The sequence below is a fragment of the Ranitomeya variabilis genome, chromosome 4 (assembly GCF_051348905.1).
Source record: "Ranitomeya variabilis isolate aRanVar5 chromosome 4, aRanVar5.hap1, whole genome shotgun sequence".
In the NCBI taxonomy this organism is placed as follows: Eukaryota; Metazoa; Chordata; class Amphibia; order Anura; family Dendrobatidae; genus Ranitomeya; species Ranitomeya variabilis.
The window spans coordinates 763,075,249-763,097,146 of NC_135235.1; the positions used below are offsets into that span (position 1 = coordinate 763,075,249).

At 45.7% G+C, this 21,898-nt stretch overlaps 1 protein-coding gene across 1 annotated transcript in view; it reads left to right on the forward strand.

Annotated features, from left to right (window-relative positions):
• The window catches only part of LOC143767113 (gastrula zinc finger protein XlCGF66.1-like), a 43,840-nt gene that overhangs the window by 6,813 nt on the left and 15,129 nt on the right, over positions 1-21,898 (forward strand). The window contains exons 2-3 of the mRNA XM_077255134.1: positions 1,733-1,813; positions 1,917-2,024. The gene's annotated coding sequence lies outside the window, so the exon portion shown is untranslated. The remainder of the gene's footprint in view (positions 1-1,732; positions 1,814-1,916; positions 2,025-21,898) is intronic.

Below are 21,898 nucleotides of genomic sequence, written 5' to 3' on the forward strand. Positions count from 1 at the left end.
CAATGTGGGCACCATATCCCTGTTAAAAAAAATAAATAAATAATAATTTAAATAAAGGCTATATACTCACCTTCCGGTGGCCCCCTGATCAAGCCAAGGTCTTTAGCGATGCTCTTGCCAGGTTCGTACCCAGTGATGCTTTGCGTAAGTAACCCGTGATGATGTAGCGGTCTCGCGAGACCTCTACATCATCTGGGGTCATTGCCGCAATGCAATCTTGGGACCGGAGCATCGCAAGGAGCGGGAAAGGCTGCCGCTGGAAGGTGAGAATATAATTTTTTTTCAATTATTATTTTTAACATACAACATACGTGTTTACTATTTATGCTGCATAGGCACCGTTATGCCGAGGTGTAACGCAGTCTAACGGACTGCTAAAACGCTATGTGGGCGCTGACTGGAGGGAAGTATGGAAGGGCCAATTCGCGGCCGAACTGTGCCTGTCGCTGCCTGCCTGTCGCAGGATTTCCGTGAGAATCAGATGGAAGTGGACCTTAGAAGATTATATATAGATAGATAGTAACATGGTGGTTCAACAACACAAAAACTATTGTTGCGTCACTATTAGGCTGCCGTCACACTAGCAGTATTTGGTCAGTATTTTACATCAGTATTTGTAGCCAAAACCAGGAGTGGAACAAATAGAGGAAAAATATAATAGAAACATCTGCACCACTTCTGCATTTATCACCCACTCCTGGTTTTGGCTGAGAAATACTGATACCAAATACTGCTAGTGTGACTGCAGTCTTAAGGTACCGTCACATTAAGCGACGCTGCAGCGATATAGACAACGATGCCAATCGCTGCAGCGTCGCTGTTTAGTCGTTGTGTGGTCGCTGGAGAGCTGTCACACAGACAGCTCTCCAGCGACCAACGATGCCAAAGTCCCTGGGTAACCAGGTTAAACATCGGGTTACTAAGCGCAGGGCCGCGCTTAGTAACCCGATGTTCACCCTGGTTACCAGTGTAAATGTAAAAAAAAAACACTACATACTTATATTCCGGTGTCTGTCGCGTCCCCCGGCGTCCGCTTCCCTGCACTGTGTAAGCGCCGGCCGTAAAGCACAGCGGTGACGTCACCGCTGTGCTGTGCTTTACGGCCGGCCGGCGCTGACACAGGATGCAGGAGGAGTGCAGGGAAGCGGACGCCGGGGGACGCGACAGACACCGGAATGTAAGTATGTAGTGTTTGGGTTTTTTTACATTTACAATTGTAACCAGGGTAAACCCGATGTTTACCCTGGTTACAAGTGAAGACATCGCTGGATCGGCGTCACACACGCCGATTCAGCGATGTCTGCGGGAGGTCCAGCAACGAAATAAAGTTCTGGACTTTCTGATCCGACCAACGATGTCACAGCAGGATCCAGATCGCTGCTGCATGTCAAACACAATGATATCACTAGCCAGGACGCTGCAACGTCACGGATCGCTATCGTTCTAAAGTTGCTCAGTGTGAAGGTACCTTTACTGCATTTCTTATCTGGCTGCCCTCTGTAAACCTTCCAACTAATGCTTGGCTCCATCCACTGAACGACCAGTGACACCAGTGTGTTTGGAAGGCAGGAGACGCTCTCTGTACTTCTGTTGTGACAAGGTATTGCAGATACAACTGAAAGGACATGAAGTCAACTTACACAAGTATAGGTGACCTACAGATTTCATGTAGATGTTATCCTTTGTCACATCAACCTAATTTTATTTTATTTTTTATTATAATTCACTATAGGCACAATTGAAATGGCTGAAAACAGCTCTGGTTTGCAGTTGGGACAAGCCGTTGATTGTAAAGAAGTGGATGTAGAAACCAGTAAGGTATTTTTTTTATTTTTTTTTTCCTTTGGGGGTGTTTGACACCACCCTTTTTTTTTTTTTTTTTTTTTTTTTTTTTTTAAACATCAATTTTCTTATAGGAAACTGAAATTACTGATAATCAGGTCAAGGTCTCTATTTCACCTGATGGAGTGGGTACCGAGACAACTGACGATGAAAATATTTCGAATGAGACAGACAAAAACAAGGTATCCTTTTATAATTATAAAAAACAAAAGTTGTTTAAGTTAAAAGTAATGTCATATGACTCATGCTATGCAAAAGTCAGCATGAATTGCATTCTAGCTTGACGATTGCATCTATGTTTACTTTTTCTTTTCAGCGTTTTGAATTTTTTTTTTTTTTTTTTTTTTTTTTAAAGTGTGTGGGGGGGTGCATTTTATAATCCAGGTATTCCTTAGCTGGGGCGTGGTGTATCTGTCACAGGATGCAGGGTTTCTGCTGAAGAAAGTTGGCGAGTGCAACTTTGGGCAGTGCTGCATGTCTGAGGCTGGGAGGAGGGTGTGTGCCGGCAGCACGAGGTTGGTGCCATTGATTTTCAGGCAGTCAAAGGAATGGTCTTAAAGGGGTTTTCACACGAACGAAAGTTAATTTTAAAAATTGTGTGTCTGAGCGTGTATGGAACATACCACAGCTCTTGGGCAGGGGAGGAAGCCAAAGACAATGCAGATATTACAGCAGGGGATCACAGAGGATTCATTTTGTGGGGTAAAATATTTCACTGACTGTTTTTAAACAATATTTTAACTCCCAAAATTAATCCCCTGCGATCTCCTGCTTTTAATGTCAGTATTTGTCTTTTGCTTCCTCCCCTGCCCAGTAGCTGTGGTATGTTCCATACACAGTCAGACACACACAATTTTTAAAATTAACTTTCGTTCGTGGGAAAACCTCTTTTAGTAAATTTGTGCATAGGCAGTGCACTCACAGATAGAGTAAGGCTAGGTTCACATTGCATTAGTGCAGTCCGTTCAACGCATATGTTGAACGGACTGTGCTAATGCAAGTGCCGAAATTTGCACAGCGCTAGCGCAGATGGAGCATCTGCTAGCTCCATCTGCGCTAGCAGTGACGGACCCAGAAACGCTGCAGCCCGCGACTCGGGTCCGTCACTCAAATGACGGCACATCGCTAGCGCACGCCCATTGTGGGCGTGCGCTAGCGATGCGTCCGACATTGCAGTCTATGGCGGCGTTAACGGACTACGTTATGCCGTGGTGTAACGTAGTCTGTTAAGCGTAGAGCCATAACGCAATGTGAACCCAGCCTTATCTGCTCTCTGCAGACATTTTCATTAAGCCCCATCACTTCCACTGGTGGGAGATTAATGGCGCTTGCCTCATGCCGGTGACGCGCTCCATCCTCGAGCCTGCAGCATTGTGCCCCCGCTAACTTCCTTCAGCAGCAACCCTGCCTCCTATGACCTTGCTCCATTCCCCCCCCCCCCCCCCCCCCCTCTCTCCTTGGTAAGCTACATTGACTATAAAATGGACATTGGGATTATAAGGGAAATAGGAGAGCAGGGCAGGCCAGACAGGTGCTGGTAGTGGGGGACTCAATTATTAGGGGAACAGATAGGGCAATCTGTCACAAAGACAGGGATCGTCGGACGGTGTGCTGCCTACCTGGCGCTCGAGTCCGACACATCGCTGATCGGGTGGACAGATTACTGGGAGGGGCTGGTGAGGACCCAGCGGTCATGGTGCACATTGGCACAAATGACAAAGTTAGAGGTAGGTGGAAGGTCCTTAAAGATGATTTCAGGGAATTAGGCTGCAAGCTGAAAGCAAGGACCTCCAACGTGGTATTTTCCGAAATACTGCCTGTACCACGTGCCGCGCCAGAGAGGCAATGGGAGATTAGGGAGGTTAATAAGTGGCTCAGGAATTGGTGTAGGAAGGAGAGGTTTGGGTTCCTGCAGAACTGGGCCGACTTCTCAGTGGGCTACAGGCTCTACGCTAGGGACGGGCTGCACCTCAATGGGGAAGGTGCAGCTGTGCTGGGGGAGAAAATGGTTAGAAGGTTGGAGGAGTGTTTAAACTAGGGAATGGGGGGGAGGGTATTCATTTTATAGGAGGGGAAGATAGTGCAGATAGAGACCTGGGCACAAATAAGGAAGTTGGGGGTGGCGGTGGCATGGGGGGTGGGGTTAGAACAGTTAGTAATTTAAGAAAGAATAGAGGTACAGAGAGTAACATCAAGTGCATGTATACTAATGCCAGAAGCCTCGCCAACAAAATGGATGAATTAGAACTAATGTTGTTGGAGCATAATTACGACATGGTGGGGATATCTGAGACGTGGCTGGATGAGAGCCATGACTGGGCTGTTAACTTGCAGGGCTATAGCCTGTTCAGAAATGACCGTACAGATAAGCGAGGGGGAGGGGTGTGTCTATATGTAAAATCTGCCTTAAAACCCATCCTGCGTGATAATATAGGTGAATCTAATGAAAATGTAGAGTCCCTGTGGGTGGAGATAAGGGGAGGGGGAAAAATAATAAATTACTGATAGGGGTTTGTTATAAATCTCCAAAACTAATGGAAGCAATGGAGAATATCCTCGCAAAGCAAATAGATGAAGCTGCGACTCAAGGAGAAGTCATTATTATGGGGGACTTCAACTACCCTGAAATAGATTGGGGAACAGAAACCTGCAGTTCCAGCAAAGGTAATCGGTTTTTGACAACTATGAGAGACAATTACCTTTCACAACTGGTTCAGGACCCAACAAGGAAGGGGGCACTGCTAGACCTAATATTAACCAACAGGCCAGACCGCATATCAAATATAAGGGTTAGGGGTCACTTGGGGAATAGTGATCACAAAATAATAAGTTTTCATGTAACCTTTAATAAGATGGGTAGTAGGGGGGTGACAAGGACACTAAACTTCAGGAGGGCAAATTTCCAACGGATGAGAGAGGATCTTGGTGCAATTAACTGGGACGATATCCTGAGACACAAAAATACACAAAGAAAATGGGAGACATTTATTAGCATCCTGGATAGGACCTGTGCACAGTACAGGTCCTTCTCAAAAAATTAGCATATAGTGTTAAATTTCATTATTTACCATAATGTAATGATTACAATTAAACTTTCATATATTATAGATTCATTATCCACCAACTGAAATTTGTCAGGTCTTTTATTGTTTTAATACTGATGATTTTGGCATACAACTCCTGATAACCCAAAAAACCTGTCTCAATAAATTAGCATATCAAGAAAAGGTTCTCTAAACGACCTATTACCCTAATCTTCTGAATCAACTAATTAACTCTAAACACATGCAAAAGATACCTGAGGCTTTTATAAACTCCCTGCCTGGTTCATTACTCAAAACCCCCATCATGGGTAAGACTAGCGACCTGACAGATGTCAAGAAGACCATCATTGACACCCTCAAGCAAGAGGGTAAGACCCAGAAAGAAATTTCTCAACAAATAGGCTGTTCCCAGAGTGCTGTATCAAGGCACCTCAATGGTAAGTCTGTTGGAAGGAAACAATGTGGCAGAAAACGCTGTACAACGAGAAGAGGTGACCGGACCCTGAGGAAGATTGTGGAGAAGGACCGATTCCAGACCTTGGGGAACCTGAGGAAGCAGTGGACTGAGTCTGGTGTGGAAACATCCAGAGCCACCGTGCACAGGCGTGTGCAGGAAATGGGCTACAGGTGCCGCATTCCCCAGGTAAAGCCACTTTTGAACCATAAACAGCGCCTGACCTGGGCTACAGAGAAGCAGCACTGGACTGTTGCTAAGTGGTCCCAAGTACTTTTTTCTGATGAAAGCAAATTTTGCATGTCATTCGGAAATCAAGGTGCCAGAGTCTGGAGGAAGACTGGGGAGAAGGAAATGCCAAAATGCCTGAAGTCCAGTGTCAAGTACCCACAGTCAGTGATGGTGTGGGGTGCCATGTCAGCTGCTGGTGTTGGTCCACTGTGTTTCATCAAGGGCAGGGTCAATGCAGCTAGCTATCAGGAGATTATGGAGCACTTCATGCTTCCTGGCACCTGCTCACAGTGCCAAAACCACTGGTAAATGGTTTACTGACCATGGTATTACTGTGCTCAATTGGCCTGCCAACTCTCCTGACCTGAACCCCATAGAGAATCTGTGGGATATTGTGAAGAGAAAGTTGAGAGACGCAAGACCCAACACTCTGGATGAGCTTAAGGCCGCTATTGAAGCATCCTGGGCCTCCATAACATCTCAGCAGTGTCACAGGCTGATTGCCTCCATGCCACGCCGCATTGAAGCAGTCATTTCTGCCAAAGGATTCCCGACCAAGTATTGAGTGCATAACTGAACATTATTATTTGATGGTTTTTTTGTTTGTTATTAAAAAACACTTTTATTTGATTGGACGGTTGAAATATGCTAATTTATTGAGACAGGTTTTTTGGGTTATCAGGAGTTGTAGGCCAAAATCATCAGTATTAAAACAATAAAAGACCTGACAAATTTCAGTTGATGGATAATGAATCTATAATATATGAAAGTTTAATTGTAATCATTACATTATGGTAAATAATGAAATTTAACACTATATGCTAATTTTTTGAGAAGGACCTGTATGTCATATTCACCTGTCCTCGTTCCACACGCCGGGCGTCGCGCCATCTTCCCGGCGTCTCTCCGCACTGACTGTTCAGGCAGAGGGCGCGATGACGCATATAGTGTGCGCGCCGCCCTCTGCCTGATCAGTCAGTGCGGAGAGACGTCGGGAAGATGGCGCCGAGGAGCTGCAAGCAAGAGAGGTGAGTATGTGTTTTTTATGTGGAGCATCTATGGGGCAATGGTGCAGAGCACTATATGGCACAGCTATGGGGCAATGGTGCAGAGCACTATATGGCAGAGCTATGGGGCAACGGTGCAGAGCACTATATGGCACAGCTATGGGGCAACGGTGCAGAGCACTATATGGCACAGCTATGGGGCAACGGTGCAGAGCACTATATGGCACAGCTATGGGGCAATGGTGCAGAGCACTATATGGCAGAGCTATGGTGCAACGGTGCAGAGCACTATATGGCACAGCTATGGGGCAACGGTGCAGAGCACTATATGGCACAGCTATGGGGCAACGGTGCAGAGCACTATGGCACAGCTATGGGGCAACGGTGCAGAGCACTATATGGCACAGCTATGGGGCAACGGTGCAGAGCATTATATGGCAGAGCTATGGGGCAACGGTGCAGAGCATTATATATATATGGCACAGCTATGGGGCAACGGTGCAGAGCACTATATGGCACAGCTATGGGGCAACGGTGCAGAGCACTATATGGCACAGATATGAGGCAACTGCAGAGCACTATATGGCAGAGCTATGGGGCAACGGTGCAGAGCACTATATGGCAGAGCTATGGGGCAACGGTGCAGAGCACTATATGGCACAGCTATGGGGCAACGGTGCAGAGCACTATATGGCACAGCTATGGGGCAACGGTGCAGAGCACTATATGGCACAGATATGAGGCAACTGTGCAGAGCACTATATGGCAGAGCTATGGGGCAACGGTGCAGAGCACTATATGGCACAGCTATGGGGCAACGGTGCAGAGCATTATATATATGGCAGAGCTATCTGTGGGGCAACGGTGCAGAGCATTGTATATATGGCACAGCTTTATGTGGAGTATCTATGGGGCCATAATGAACGGTGCAGAGCATTATATGTGGCACAGCTTTATGTGGAGCATCTATGGGGCCATAATGAATGGTATGGAGTATCTATTTCTAATTTTGAAATTCACCGGTACCTGCTGCATTTTCCACCCTAGGCTTATACTCGAGTCAATAAGTTTTCCCAGTTTTTTGTGGCAAAATTAGGGGGGTCGGCTTATACTCGAGTATATACGGTACTTCATAAGTTTATAAGTAAAATATTTCCCACATTAAGAAAATGTAAAAGGCTTCTCCCCTGTGTGACTGCTCTGATGTCTAACAAGAAGCGCTTTCCATTTAAAACATTCCCCACATTCTGAACAGGAAAAATGCTTCTCCCCTGTGTGGGTTCTTTGGTGTTCATCAAGATTCCATTTCCGGATAAAACATTTCCCACATTCTGAACAGGAAAAAGGCTTCTTTGCTTTAGGAGCAGTTTGTTTTTTAATGGCTCTTTTGTGACTTTGATTTTCCTTAGTAGTCGGTAATGAATCAGAAGATGAGACCTGTTTCATAAGATCAGATGACAGATCTTTGCTGTTAATGGATGAGGATATATCTGGAGTAACAGCAATCACTTCAGTTGTATCTTGTAGGATCTCAAGATCATCAGATTTAAAAATTGAAGATGTCAGCTGTCCCTCTGATCTCCTGGTACAGTCATCTGCTAAGATAAAAAAACAATTATTTTTTAGTAAAGTATCCTTTTAGATTTTTGAGCACTTCTACTTAACCCTTTAACCTCCAGAGCTTTTTTCAGTTTTGCATTTCCCCTTCTTCCAAGAGCCATAACTTTTTTATTTTTCCATCAATATGGCCATGTGAGGGCATATTGTTTGCGGGACGAGTTGTACTTTTGAACAACACCATTGGTTTTACCATGTCGTGTACTAGAAAACTGGGATACAAAATCCAAGTGCAGTGAAATTTCAAAAAAGTGAAATCTTTCACTAGTTTTTTGTTTGTTTATTTTTTGTGTGAGGAGTTGATGTTTTTAGTGATACCACTTTTTTGCAGATATGTTATTTTGATCGCCCATTATTAAATTTTAATGCAATGTCACGGCGACAAAAAAACGTAATTCTGGAGTTTTGAATTTTCCTTGCTACGCTGTTTAGCGACCAGGTTAATCTTTTGTCTTATTGATAGATCGAGCGATTCTGAACGCGGTGATACCAAATATGTGTAGGTTTGATTTTTTTATGTTTTATTTTGGATGGGGAGAAAGGGGGTGATTTAAACTTTCATATATTTTTTTTTTTTCATATTTTTAAAAATATTTTTTTTTACTTTTGCAATGCTTCAATAGCCTCCATGGGAGACTAGAATCTGGCATAACCATAACGTGATCGGCTCTGTTACATAGGAGCGATGATCAGATCGCTCCTATGTGGCACAATTACAGTATTGCTATGAGCGCCGACCATAGGGTGGCGCTCATAGCAATACGGCATCAACAACTGTAGAGGTATCCAGGAGACCTCTGGTTGTCATGCTGACGCACCACTGACCCTCAATCACGTGATGGTGGTCAGCAGTGAGCACATTTCAGGCGTGATGGCTGGAAGCGCTTTTTAAATGCCGCTTTTAGAGTTTGACAGTGGCATTTAACTAATTAATAGGCGCTGGTGGATCGCGATTCTGCTCGCGCATATTGCACTCACATGTCAACTGTTCAAAACAGGTGAAATGTCCGGGCTTTCATGCGGGCTCACCGCCGGAGCCCACATCGAAGCAGGGGACCTGCCATTGGACGTACTATTCCATCCGATGGAAGAAAGGGGTTAAACTGTCCTCAAGGCTATGTGCACATGTCAGGATTTCTTGCAGAAATTTCCTGAACAAAACCAGACATTTTTTTTTTCGCTGATTTTTCATGTTTTTTTTCTGGAGGTTGCCAATGCAATAATATAGTGGGAAATCTGCAAAAAATCTACAAAATTAATGAACATGCTGCGTTTTTTACCGCAATGCGTTTTTTTTGCGGGAAAAAAATGCAACATATGCACAAAAATTGCAGAATGCATTATAAATGATGGGATGCATATGAATGCGTTTAAGCGTTTTTATAGCGAAAAAACACGAAAAATCCTGAACGTGTGCACACAGCCTTTTTACTGGGACTCTAACATGCCCCGTGCTCCTTAGGTGCTGCTGCGTCTCAGGTGTGGTGCGTGCAGGTAAAGTGTAGTGTCCTGCCCTCTGGTTCTGCTCCATGTCTTAGAGTCCCACAAAAGCCTCGGGCTCCCGGTTCCCAGCTGGTGCGCTGGCTCTGAGGGTGTCCTTCCGCTGTTCCCCGGCTGAGCCCTGTTCCTCTCCTGTGCTCTGTTCCTCTCTAGGCACTCCACTTCTAACCCTTCCAAGTTATTTCTTCCCTGAGGCTGCAGCTCCTTCTTGGCTGCTAGGCCTCTCTGTCTGCACTCAGTTGCAGACGTCCTTCAACTTCAGTGTTCCTCTCAGACTGACCTAACTCCTCCAGGCCAGAATACATATAGTTTAGGGAAGCTACCCTGAATTTGGGTCCTAAGCTCCCCCTTCTGGCCTGGATTCAGAATGTGTTGTGCGTGGGTGCCTTTCCTGGTGTAGAGAATCCCATTGCCTATGAGCATGACATTACCTTCCCCGAAGGAAAAGCAACATCACTGCAGTAACAGGTCACCTGGGGTGCTGCAGAAGCATGGCTGAAATGCAGTGTTTGACTTTCATTTGTTCATTTTCATAGATCTTTTATTTCTTATTACATTTGTCAAATTCATGTTATTTCTGTGACCATTGTGGGTTTTTCTGTCATTAAACGTGGGGTGCCAACAATTTTGACCACATATGTATAGATTATAACCCTCAGTGAATTAATTGATAAAATGGAATCACTTTATGAGGATTTCGACTATTCTGGATTTCTGTCATTTAGTCATATTAGGGCTTCTGTATATGGTGTGTCCAATCTCATCTGGGATCTGTTCCTGCTGTCCAGCTGGAGTAATCTATTCTCTACTTCAGCCAATTGGAAAGTACCATACCCTACTAAAGCTCAAAGCTAGTGATGAGCGAGTATGTTCGTTGCTCAGGTTTTCCCGAGCTCGCTCGGGTGGTCTCTGAGTATTTGTGACTGCTCAGATATTTAGTTTTCCTTGCTACAGCTGTATGATTTACGGCTACTAGACAGCTTGATTACATCTGGGGATTCCCTAGCAATCAGGCAACCCCCACATGCACTCAGGCTGGATAACAGCCGTAAATCATGCAGCTGAGTCAACAAAAACTAAATCTCCGAGCAGTCACAAATACTCGGAGACCACCTGAGCATGCTCTGGAAAACCCGAGCAACGAGTATACTAGCTCATCACTACTCAAAGCACATGGAATCTGCCAGAAACAGCGTTGTCCTCCTCTGGTTCAGTCCTCTGTGCTCAGCTTGCGGCTTGTGTATTTGTTTCCTGTTGTGACCGTGGCCCATTTACTGACTACTCTTGTGTCTTCTGATTCTGTCCTTCTGGTTCTGACCCAGCTACCTGACTATTCTTCTTGCCATCTAACATGACAGAATAGCAGGTAAAAGCATGGTCCAAGCCTAGGGGTCCCAGTGTAAGTCCAGATCCATGTAATGGTGTTAAAGGACGATGAGCAAGGCAATCCTTGGGATATGGAAAGCAGAGAAGATAGTGCCAAGCATGTTCATGGTGGAGATCTTTGGAGCTGCCAGTTGACCACGAACAGTGCTCCCAATACATTGTGTCTGCAAACTATTCCAGCTAGATCTGCACTCAAACAGCTAAATGGCGCTCCTTCCCTTCTGAACACTGCCATGTGCCCAGAGAGTAGTGTACAATCGTATGTAGGGTTTTGCGAAAAGTTGGAAAATAATTTGTAAAATCCATTTGTTTTCTATTATCCTTTGTGAATAATTCCAAAGTTATCACCACATAAAGTGACACACGTCAGATTGTAAAAATGGGGCCTGATTAAGAACAGAAAACTGGCTGCAGGAAGAGGATAAATCAGAGGATTCTGGACACTACTGTAATCAAAAACTGACTATAGACAATAACATCTACTGAAATGCTCAAACTGAACAGTCTCCATCAGTAATAAATGAGGAGCTAGTGGTGAAACCTCTCTGGGGTAATTAGAGCACGGGGCTCGGTGACTTCACAATCTAAACTATCGGAAGCTCCAAGATTTTCTGTCAGATGAGTTTCAAGAAGAAATATTACACATTTATAGAGAACTGTGTATAATAGTGCAGAGCGGAGATGTCTTAAAGGGAACCTGTCAGCAGGATTGTGCTCAGTGACTACAGACACTGTCAGGTCGGTGCCGTTATACTGATTACACTGATACCTGGTGATGAAATCTGTCTTATGGTTGTTGCTTTGTATTCTGTATTTGTAGTTTTCAGTTAATGAGATTCTCGTTCTCTGGGGCGGGGCTGTGGGCGGGTCTGTATGTGGTGCTCTGATTACATATGCATGTGTATTGGCTTATGACAGGTCATAAGGTCGATGGCGGCGCCTGCACAGTAGAGTCTACAAGTAAGAGATAGATGCTACTGGACAGGCGCGCTGGTGTCATTTTGCTGGATGTAATTTTTTTTCTAAGCCACCAAGTCCCAATCGCCACAATATTATAGGCATGATCAACAATAATATCAACACTATTATATGCATTATATACAAATGGGGGCAGGTCAGTGAGGGATCAGCAACCGGTCATAAGCCAATAAAGATGAATATGTAATCAGAGCACCACATAAAGCCCCGCCCACAGCCCCGCCCCAGAGCACCACATACAGCCACGCCCCAGAGCACGAGAATCTCATTAACTGAAAACTACAAATACAGATTACACAACAGTAAACCAGAGTTGCATTCATTTATGGTGGACCATTGGAGCTACTATGAATCCTGACCAGAAGATTAGAGAAAATAATATTGCTCCCCATTTCAGGAGAGATTGTGCAGTGATCTGAATTTCTTAGCATCAAAAACAATGTAATTTATGATGTGGAGTGAACCCATGAAACCAGGGCTGGAGCCAACACATCTCCTGCAGGCGGGAATAAATGTATATTACAGCCATCAGCCACGCACAGCTCAGAGATAGATCATGGCACCGGTGTGATGTGTGTATGTAGATTATCACAGTCCTCCTTGAAGTTAGTCGGTTTTAATACAAATTGAAAAGTCAGGATAAAGGGAAACTCTGTTATTGTCCAGAAATTCACACTTGGCCTCACTGCACATTTAATGTTGTCCATCATAAAAGTGAAGTTTGGCCAGAAAGACTGGACCTGGTCTTGTAGGGACCATATGATCACATTCAGCAGCACAGAAGGGAGAGAAGGGAGATTCATCCGATAAGATCTCAGGGTTCTAGGAAGCCAACAGCATCACTACCCTCCGCTTTCTCTTACAGGCCCATCATAATATTTTTCTTCAAGTGATTTTCTATCTTGTCAGCACATTCTACGTACGCTGTCATTTGGCTTTGTAGTTCACAGATCTGGGCAGGTAACAGCGTCTCCTAAACCCAGGGGGTAGGTGGATCTACCAGGTTGTAAGTTCTATAGAAAAGGGCTTTCAATGACCAAAGGTATTTGAACAGTTTTGGGTGGAGGAGAATGTTGTGGTCTAGAGGCAAAATGGTGATCATGGTAGTACGGCCAGACTACACCACCGATAAAGCAGCCACAGCCGGTGATGAGAAGAATCTGTGACCTCTCTGCATTTAGTGGTCACTACTCACCTGGGTAGCCATATGTAGGAATCTCCTCTTTACACCGCTCATCCCCCCTCACATATGTCTCTGTAGTATTAATATGGGTCAGATCATCACCCTGAAACAAATATTGTAAAAGTCACCGACAGATGGAGAAGTCACATCTATGATCAGCTCTAATCCTGCCATCTCCACCGTCCTCATTACATAAGTATAAAACATATAATACTAGTGGATAAAACAAGACTGAGCACAAGACCTTCACCGGTGCCTACACATAATATGGGACATCTCATGACACCTTCTGTCCATCTACCTGGCTATCCTGAGGAGCATTGGGATCTTCTTGGTTGGAAGAAGAGGACGGGGACATCTCTCTGGTGTTGTCCTCTTACTGGATAGATCTGGAGGAAACACATACAGGGGCTGAATTATTTAAATACAGATAATTATAGGCTGTATATATTTAACCCTATTACCAGGAGATGTGAGGGGCTGGGGAACCTCCATTATGACGTTCTTGTACAGATCTCTGTGTCCTTCTAAATACTCCCACTCCTCCATGGAGAAATAGATGGTGACATCCTGACACCTTATAGGAACCTGACACATTCAACGATACCATCATCCTTCTGATCCCTTCATAGTGTTACTGTATAATGTCCCAGCATTCCCAGCAGTGTCACCTCTCCAGTCAGCAGCTCAATCATCTTGTAGAGGAGTTCTAGGATCTTCTGGTCATTGATGTCCTCATGGATCAGGCGGTGAGGTGGAGGTCCCGTGATTGGGCTCAGGGGTCTTCCCCATCCCTCAGACACAGGGTCCTGACAGCGATCATTAGAGGTCTTCTTCACCACTGTGTAATCCTGGTAATGGAGAGACACATTAATAAATCTCACTACAGACATTTCCAGAGTCCTCACCTCTCCAGTTCTGTCCATCTGTTATTGTCATAGATAAGAATAATGTAATGTGACGTCATCAGAATCTCTCACCTCTCCAGTAAGCCGGAAGAGGATCTCTAGGGTGAGGTGTAATATCCTCTCCGCCATCTTATCTCTGTCCATATCCATCTTTGATGGGTAAATCAGGAAAATTCTCTTCTATAGAAGATCTTCACTGGGAGGATCCGATATTGTAGAGACCGTCTACACCGGCCGTCTATATGAAGGTTTCCCGTCTTCCCCGCACTGTAGTCTTCTATCATGTTAGATGTCAGGTCTGATTCACACACACAGAAGTTTGAGGCTTTTATAAAAGCTTTTTTGTTTCCACAATCAACGCGGACAGAAATGATCTGATCTCAAGGTCTCCATGTACTGTGATTTATGAGGTTTGTTTCTGGCTTTAGGCTTTCCTATATTACAAGAAAAATACCAGAAAAAAAAGATATTGAAATGTTTCTAAAGAAAATTGGCTGCAACAATTCTTGTAAAAAGAAAAAAAACATGGAAAAGGCAGAAGACACATTTTATACTTTTCACATGTGTAAGATTGTGCTTACTAATGAGTAGGGGAATACTCGCTTGGCAGCGATATAACACAAAGCAAGACGTTTTTTCCTCTTGAAAGATTCACCTGGGTTTATTACTCCATAAACACCAGTGACACAAAACACAAAGTAACAGCCTTCATAGTATGGCAAAACAAAGTGACAATGTTCATAGCGTGGCTCTGTTCTATCCGGACTGTGACCATACACTTTTGGTCGAGTCCAATACTCCGGCTCGCTCTGGAGCCAAACACACAAAGTCTGGTATTACCTGCTTGTCAGCGTTGCAGGTTTTTCACTCGCAGTACCACATGGGTCATGTTAGGATCACAGCCTCACCAGGTGCTCCTGAGGGATCCGGTCCACACTCTGGACCTCCCAACACCCAGGCCTTTCCTCCCACAGGTGGCCTGTCAGGGTGCTTTTCAGGATATTCGTCCCCGGCTGGGACCGTCCAACACCCAGGCCACCAGTAGCAAAGTCCCACCACGTGCTCTTCAGGGAGACATCACCCCCAAAACAGAGGTTTCTACCAGGACCTGGCTCTTGGACCATTCAGATCCAAACATAGGAAACCACAGGAATATATGACCCACACCCTGGTCACATTATGTACCTCTAACCACTCCCACAGGTGAGGTATGGATCACATGGGCTTGTCATGTGATCCTGACATCACTGCAGGTCCTCAAACACCCGCACTGCTCAATAGGAAAAAAAGGGGAACAGTCAGCACCCAGAGGTGAGGTATGTGGGTAGCCAGATCTTCCCATCTCTCATAGCTACCCGCAACCCAGACCCAGATGCACAAACCGACATCTTAGTGCTCATGTGCACCAAAGACAAAATACTCCGGGTTGCTTTGCAGGGAGCAGCTCCCCATATCAAGTGAAGCTCACAGCACAGAAGACATCCTCCTCTGCGACACATACCGGCCATTCACCACAAAGCCGGACACTGTCACATCACAGTCATGCCTGTGATTGCCATACATTCCTATGGCCTCAATACGTCTCCGTGCTTATACCGGGAAGACCCTGCAGCACCCCCTACCTGTTACAGGGGTTACTCCATCACATATCCCCCCCCTCTGTTCAATCCTGTGGGGTTGAACATTTGTCACACACCAGGGGTCTCAAGACAGGTCACACATGTCACCTTGCCCTACCAGTCGATCGGGCCCTCTCAGTCGGGTTTGGGCATCATGGTCAATCTGGCGTCGCAATTTCTTTGCACCCATATGACCTGTCTAAACTGACTGTCAACACATCCGCTACCGGGTCTCCCACCTAAGTCACTCAGCCCTGTGCTACCTCTTCGCCTCCTTACTCCGCGATATGCAGCTGGGGGCCATCTGTGTCCCATTTTCTGCAGCTCTTTATTGATCTGCAGCCGGTCCAGTCTTAGCTACTCGATTTCTTTCAGGTATGCCATGCAATAACCCAGGAGCATCCGGATATTCCCAAGACTCCACGGATCCGACAACAAGCAATGGAACCATGCCATCTTCACCCACGTTCTGGGCCTCGTCACTCATCAGCCAAAATCCTCAGTCTCTTCACACCAGATTTATTCACTATCTCCTGCATCACTCTCCCAAGTCTCCCGATGATTTTCCCCACCAAATTTGCGGGTACCAGGATGACTTCTTCCACAAAGCCCAGCCGATTTTGAGCTTCTCTCACAAGCTCCAGACGTCGAGCGGCTTCCTCATTCCTCAACAGGATCATCTGTTTCGTTTGGAGACATTGTAGGTGCATAACACTCAGGATAACCACCCGCTTCTCTGTGACTTCCTTAGTCAACAGTATCGCCAACTGTTCCGTCTCTGGTGCCCAGTACACACTACATGCTTCTACTGCCTCTTTGAAGGCCTCATGCACACCCTCATTGGAACATGCACCCCGCACGTCCTCGGGTTTCTCCATCACGCACTTGAACGAGGTCTCATTTTCTTCACGGACAGATGGCTCCTGGTTTACCTCCGACACTTCCATCAAGACATCTGCCACGACCGGGTGACTGTCTGCTTTTAGCCCAAGATCTGCCTCAGTTTTATACTTCTCAACCTCCCTCGCCAAGATGGGCATCTGCAACTCCACCTTGTTATCATTCGGGCACGGCAGCTGTAAGTCTCTGACCCGTAACTTCTCTTCTGGCAGAAGACCTGTTACTGCTTCTCGGAGCACTTCAACATTTTCGCCTAAGGCCTTTTTTACACTGTGCCATGCTGTCAGGGGACTTCCTTCTCCAGCTCATCCAGTCTGTGCTCTGCCATTTGTCTCAGGGCCTTTTCTTGTTCAACATGCCCTTACAGTGTTATAATTCGGCCTGTAAATATGCCACCTTTTCCTTCTCACAAGACAATCCTTTAGCGAGTTCCTGGAACCCCTGTGCTTCCTTCGCTACAATCCGGGCCTTGACTGCTGAGAGCTCAGACTCAAGGTGATGCAACTGTCCAGCTGCGTGGAGTTGGCGACTTCCATACTCGCCACCTTCAAACTTTCCTTTGCCAGCTGTTGACAGACCTTGTCATGCTCTTTCTCCAAGCTTTGTACGTGTGCTTCTACTTGGCGAAAGCTGTCTGCTTGCTCTTTACACGTGCATATTTCCTTGGTCAGCTTGTCAACTTTATCCTCTAGTTGTTGGGTGATAGCGGTCGAATTGGACAGCTTCTCCTGCAGGCTCTCTATTTTATCTTGGAGTTGGTCTCCAACTGTGATACCAGCTGTTGAAGCCCTACCACCACCCTGGGACAGTTTTAGGCTGTGTGCACACGTAGCATATTTTTTGCATTTTTTTCACGGTTTTTCGCTATAAAAACGCTATAAAACCGTGAAAAAAACGCTAACATTAAGCATCCTATGTAATAGAATGCATTTCGCATTTTTTGTGCACATGCTGCATTTTTTTCCTGAGCGGAATCGCATTCCAGAAAAAAACGCAGCATGTTCATTAAAATTGTGGAATCGCGGCGATTCTGCACCCGTAGGAGTGCATTGATCTGCTTACTTCCAGCACGGGGCTGTGCACACCATGCGGGAAGCAAGCAGATCATGTGCGGTTGGTACCCAGGGTGGAGGAGAGGAGACTCTCCTCCACGGACTGGGCACCATATAATTGGTCAAAAAAAAAGAATTAAAATAAAAAATAGTCCTATACTCACCCTCTGATCGCCCCCGAAGTGTTCCCGCCTCTCCGGTGTATGATCTCTCTTCCGTTCCTATAGATGGTGTGGTTCAGGATCTGTCATGACGTCACTGTCTTGTGATTGGTCGCGTGACCGCTCATGTGACTCACGCGACCAATCAGAAGCCGCAACGTCATCGCAGGCCCTTCACCGCACACCAGCTATAGGAACGGACGCCGCTGAGGTCTGCAGGTGAGTATAACCATGTTTTTTATTTTTTTAATTTTAAACATTCGATCTTTTACTATAGATGCTGCATAGGCAGCATCTATAGTAAAAAGTTGGTCACACTTGTCAAACACTATGTTTGACAAGTGTGACCAACCTGTCAGTCAGTTTTCCAAGCGATGCTACAGATCGCTTGGAAAACTCTAGCATTCTGCAAGCTAATTATGCTTGCAAAACGCTAGTTTTCTGCGGGTATATGCATGCTAATTCTGCATGCGATATACCCACGGCAGGAGGCGCAGAATTGCCGTGGAAATTTCCGCGGCAATTCTGCAACGTGTGAACTTAGCCTTACATTTCCCATGTCCTCGGCTACTTCAGTGCTGAGTTTTGTCAAGGATAAAGTGACTTCTATCTCAGGGACATTATCTTTGTAGGCACCTGTCCCTGTCTCCTCTTTATCACTCTTCTCCGAGTGTGCAATTTGTTCAGCCCCTTTTCCTCTTTTACATCTCCGGCGATGGGAGGAAGTTTTGCTATTTATACCAAAGTCAGTCTTACTGCTCTCTTTTCCGCTTTCGTGAGCATCTGAATGGGAGGGGATTTGGATGTTTTGCCCCCAGCAGTTCGCCCCCAGCAGTTCACCCCCAGCAGTTCGCCCCTGGGTACATTTCGCCCCCGCACATTTCGTCCCCAGCATCTGGCCCCCAAGATGTTTTGCACCCACACATTTCACCTTGCACATTTCGCCCCCAGCAGTTCTCCCCTGGGTACATTTCTTCCCCAGCATTTGGCCCCCAGATGTTTCGGCCCCAGTAGTTCACCCCAGATGTTTGCACCCTTGTGGTTTATGAATTCCCATCCGTTATCAATGTTTCCCCAGCATTTGGCCCCCGGATGTTTGGCCCCCGGATGCTTGTACCCTTGTGGTTCATGAATTCCCGTCCGTCATCAATCCACATGCCACAAAAGTACTGTACAGAGTGCTGCACTTTTGTGACATGTTAAATCAACTGTTTCCACCTGAAAACCTCACAACTGATTGCATTATAGTGTCAGAGCATTTTGCCCGCAAATTTAACAAGACATTTTCCAGAACTTCTCTAAAATGTTTTTGTGTTACAAAAATATAACACGAAAAAAATAAATGGATTAAAAAAATGTAGTGTAAATGAGGCCTGATTTAGGTGGGGAATGTAAACCACTCTAAAATCACAACATTTTGTGAACTTTTACCTGACCCAGCACTGACCTGCTTGTTTGCAAGTTTTGTTGCAGATGTAACAATTATCATGTCAGGTGTCCTGCAAGTTACATTAGACTAGCTCTTATTCCATCTTTACATCAGAATATAGCAGTGTCTAAAATCTCTACAGAAGAGAGAGGTGTACTAGCACAAAAAATCAGTCAGCTTCCACAGCAATTATGAATTCAGTTCTATCCAAACGTGGGAAGAAGAAGTTGGTCTATGAGAATAGTATAATGTAGGATGAGACCTACTGATTTCCACTATGCCTCGCTTGTTTAGTTGCAGTCTAATTCTCTGCTCAGCTTCAAAGTAGAAGTCCTGCCTTTAAGATACAGTGGTCTGCCATGTTCATAAGCAGAGTGGTAACCTTGTCCACGAACCATGATTTGCAGGAATCCAGCCATTGTCAATCACAGCCAGAGGACAAGGTTGTTGCATCAAACCGGCATCACTAGATGTTAATTTTAGTGTGGAATTTTCTGCTATAAATTAGCTGCAGATTGTCTGCTGCAACTACTTAGTGCATGTGAATGGACCTTAAAGGGAACCTGTCCCTCCCAAAATCGAAGGTGAGCTAAGCCCACCAGCATCAGGGGCTTATCTACAGCATTCTGTAATGCTGTAGATAAGCCCCCGATGTATCCTGAAAGATGAGAAAAAGAGGTTAGATTATATTTACCCAGGGGCGGTCCCGCTGCGGTCCGGTCGGATGGGTGTCGCGGTCCGGGGCCTCCCATCTTTTTATGATGACGTCCTCTTCTTGTCTTCATGCTGCGGCTCTGGAACAGGCGTACTTTGCCTGCCCTGTTCCATGCACTTCCACGTTGTGTGAATATGTTATCGTACTCGAGGGAATCCCTTTCATTATTCCTAGTTAGGGATTCCCTTGGTCAAGAAGACTCTCCACACAGGTCGGGACCTCAGCAAAAGGGAGAGAAGTGATTTTTATTTTCTGATGAGCAAACTCCGAACATTGCCTGTTTGGGGTTGGTGTGATTGAACCCGAGCAGGCAATGTTTTATACGAACCCAGAACTTTCCAGATCGGGTTTGCTCATCACTAGATACAGTATGATATGTAATGGATGACAAAAAGAAGCCAATAAATGTAACACCACTAGTGCATGACCGTAAAATGATGGTCACTTGTCTTAGATCAGGGGTGTCAAACTCATATTCACCAAGGGCCACACCAATTTAATGGTTGTCCCGAAAGGGCCATTTGTTGCTGAAAGACCGGATGCACACAACCGAGCCCTGTCCAGAACATGCATTTCTCTGCACAGAGCAGTGCATGCTCCTGTATAAGGCATGTCACGGTGGATCAGCTCTTTGCCAGGCGCTGCCACTGAAATCATGGAGAGCTATGGCTGCAGCTTCCAGTCACTTGTCCTTGGTGCTGAAAGTTGCTGATAAACAGCTGGTTTAATGCAGAATACAACTGGACCCTATTCTTGGCCTAATCTGAGGAATGGGCATCAACAGAAAAAGGGATCCTGAAGTGAGAATACCACTTTTATTTGCTGCTCCATTCTTTTGTATACTGGCAGAGTGTTCTGTGAGGGCTAATCCCAAAACCCCCCTTCTGAAGACCTGATAAAGAGGTTCTGTAGAAGCTGGATAACCACCGCTTTAATTCAGAAAAGCCAATATCTCAGTTCTGCAGAGATGGTTGGTGGGATTAACCCTGTAGTCAGTCAACAATCCCCCTGCTTCCATATATAGCCTGCATTAAAGAGGTATTCTCATGCCGAACAGCAAAATCAAAATAAGGCAGCATGCTTCAGCAATCATGTTGCGGTAAGCATGCTGCCGATCTTCCCCTCCTGGTACTTACCTAGAGGTCTTATGCTCATCTTCTCCTGGCTGTGTGGGCTGGTGATGGCCATGCTGGATCTGGAGGCCACCACGAGTCTTGGTGACAGAAGAGACATCCTGCCTCCTGGATTGACTGATGAATAGGGTAGGAGTGAAGTCACGTCAGTGAGCGACCTGGAGACATTCGGCCTCACTGCTGCGGCAATCATCATGGATCAGTGATCCACGGAAGATGAAAAGACAGCCAGAAGCAGGAGAATACATGACATGGAAATGCTAGACTGCACTCTGCGACCCAAGGAGCTGCAGCTGCGACAGGTAAGTATGTCAGTTTTTTTTTGTTCTAGGGTGTTAATACTCCGTTAAGTCCAGCCAGAAGAGACACTGGGTGAGCTGCTGAAAAGGCAGCCACAGGAATCCCCAGCAATTGGGGTCCTGTATATTTTACCCCCACGTATGTTCAGCCCTAGATGTTTTGATCCCTGCATGTTGACCCCAAAAGTTGAGGGTGAAACATCTGGGGTCAAAATGTTAGGTGTGAAACATCAGATGGAGACACATCCAGGGACAAAATGCTGCAGGAGAAACATTCGGGGGCGAACTGCTGGGGGTAAACTGCTGGGGAGAAACATCTGGGGGCCAAATGCTGGGGATGAAATGTGCGGGGGCGAAATGTACCCAGGGGCGAACTGCAGGGGGGCAAACTGCTGGGGGAGAACTGCTGGGGGAGAAATGTGCGTGGGTGAAATATCCTG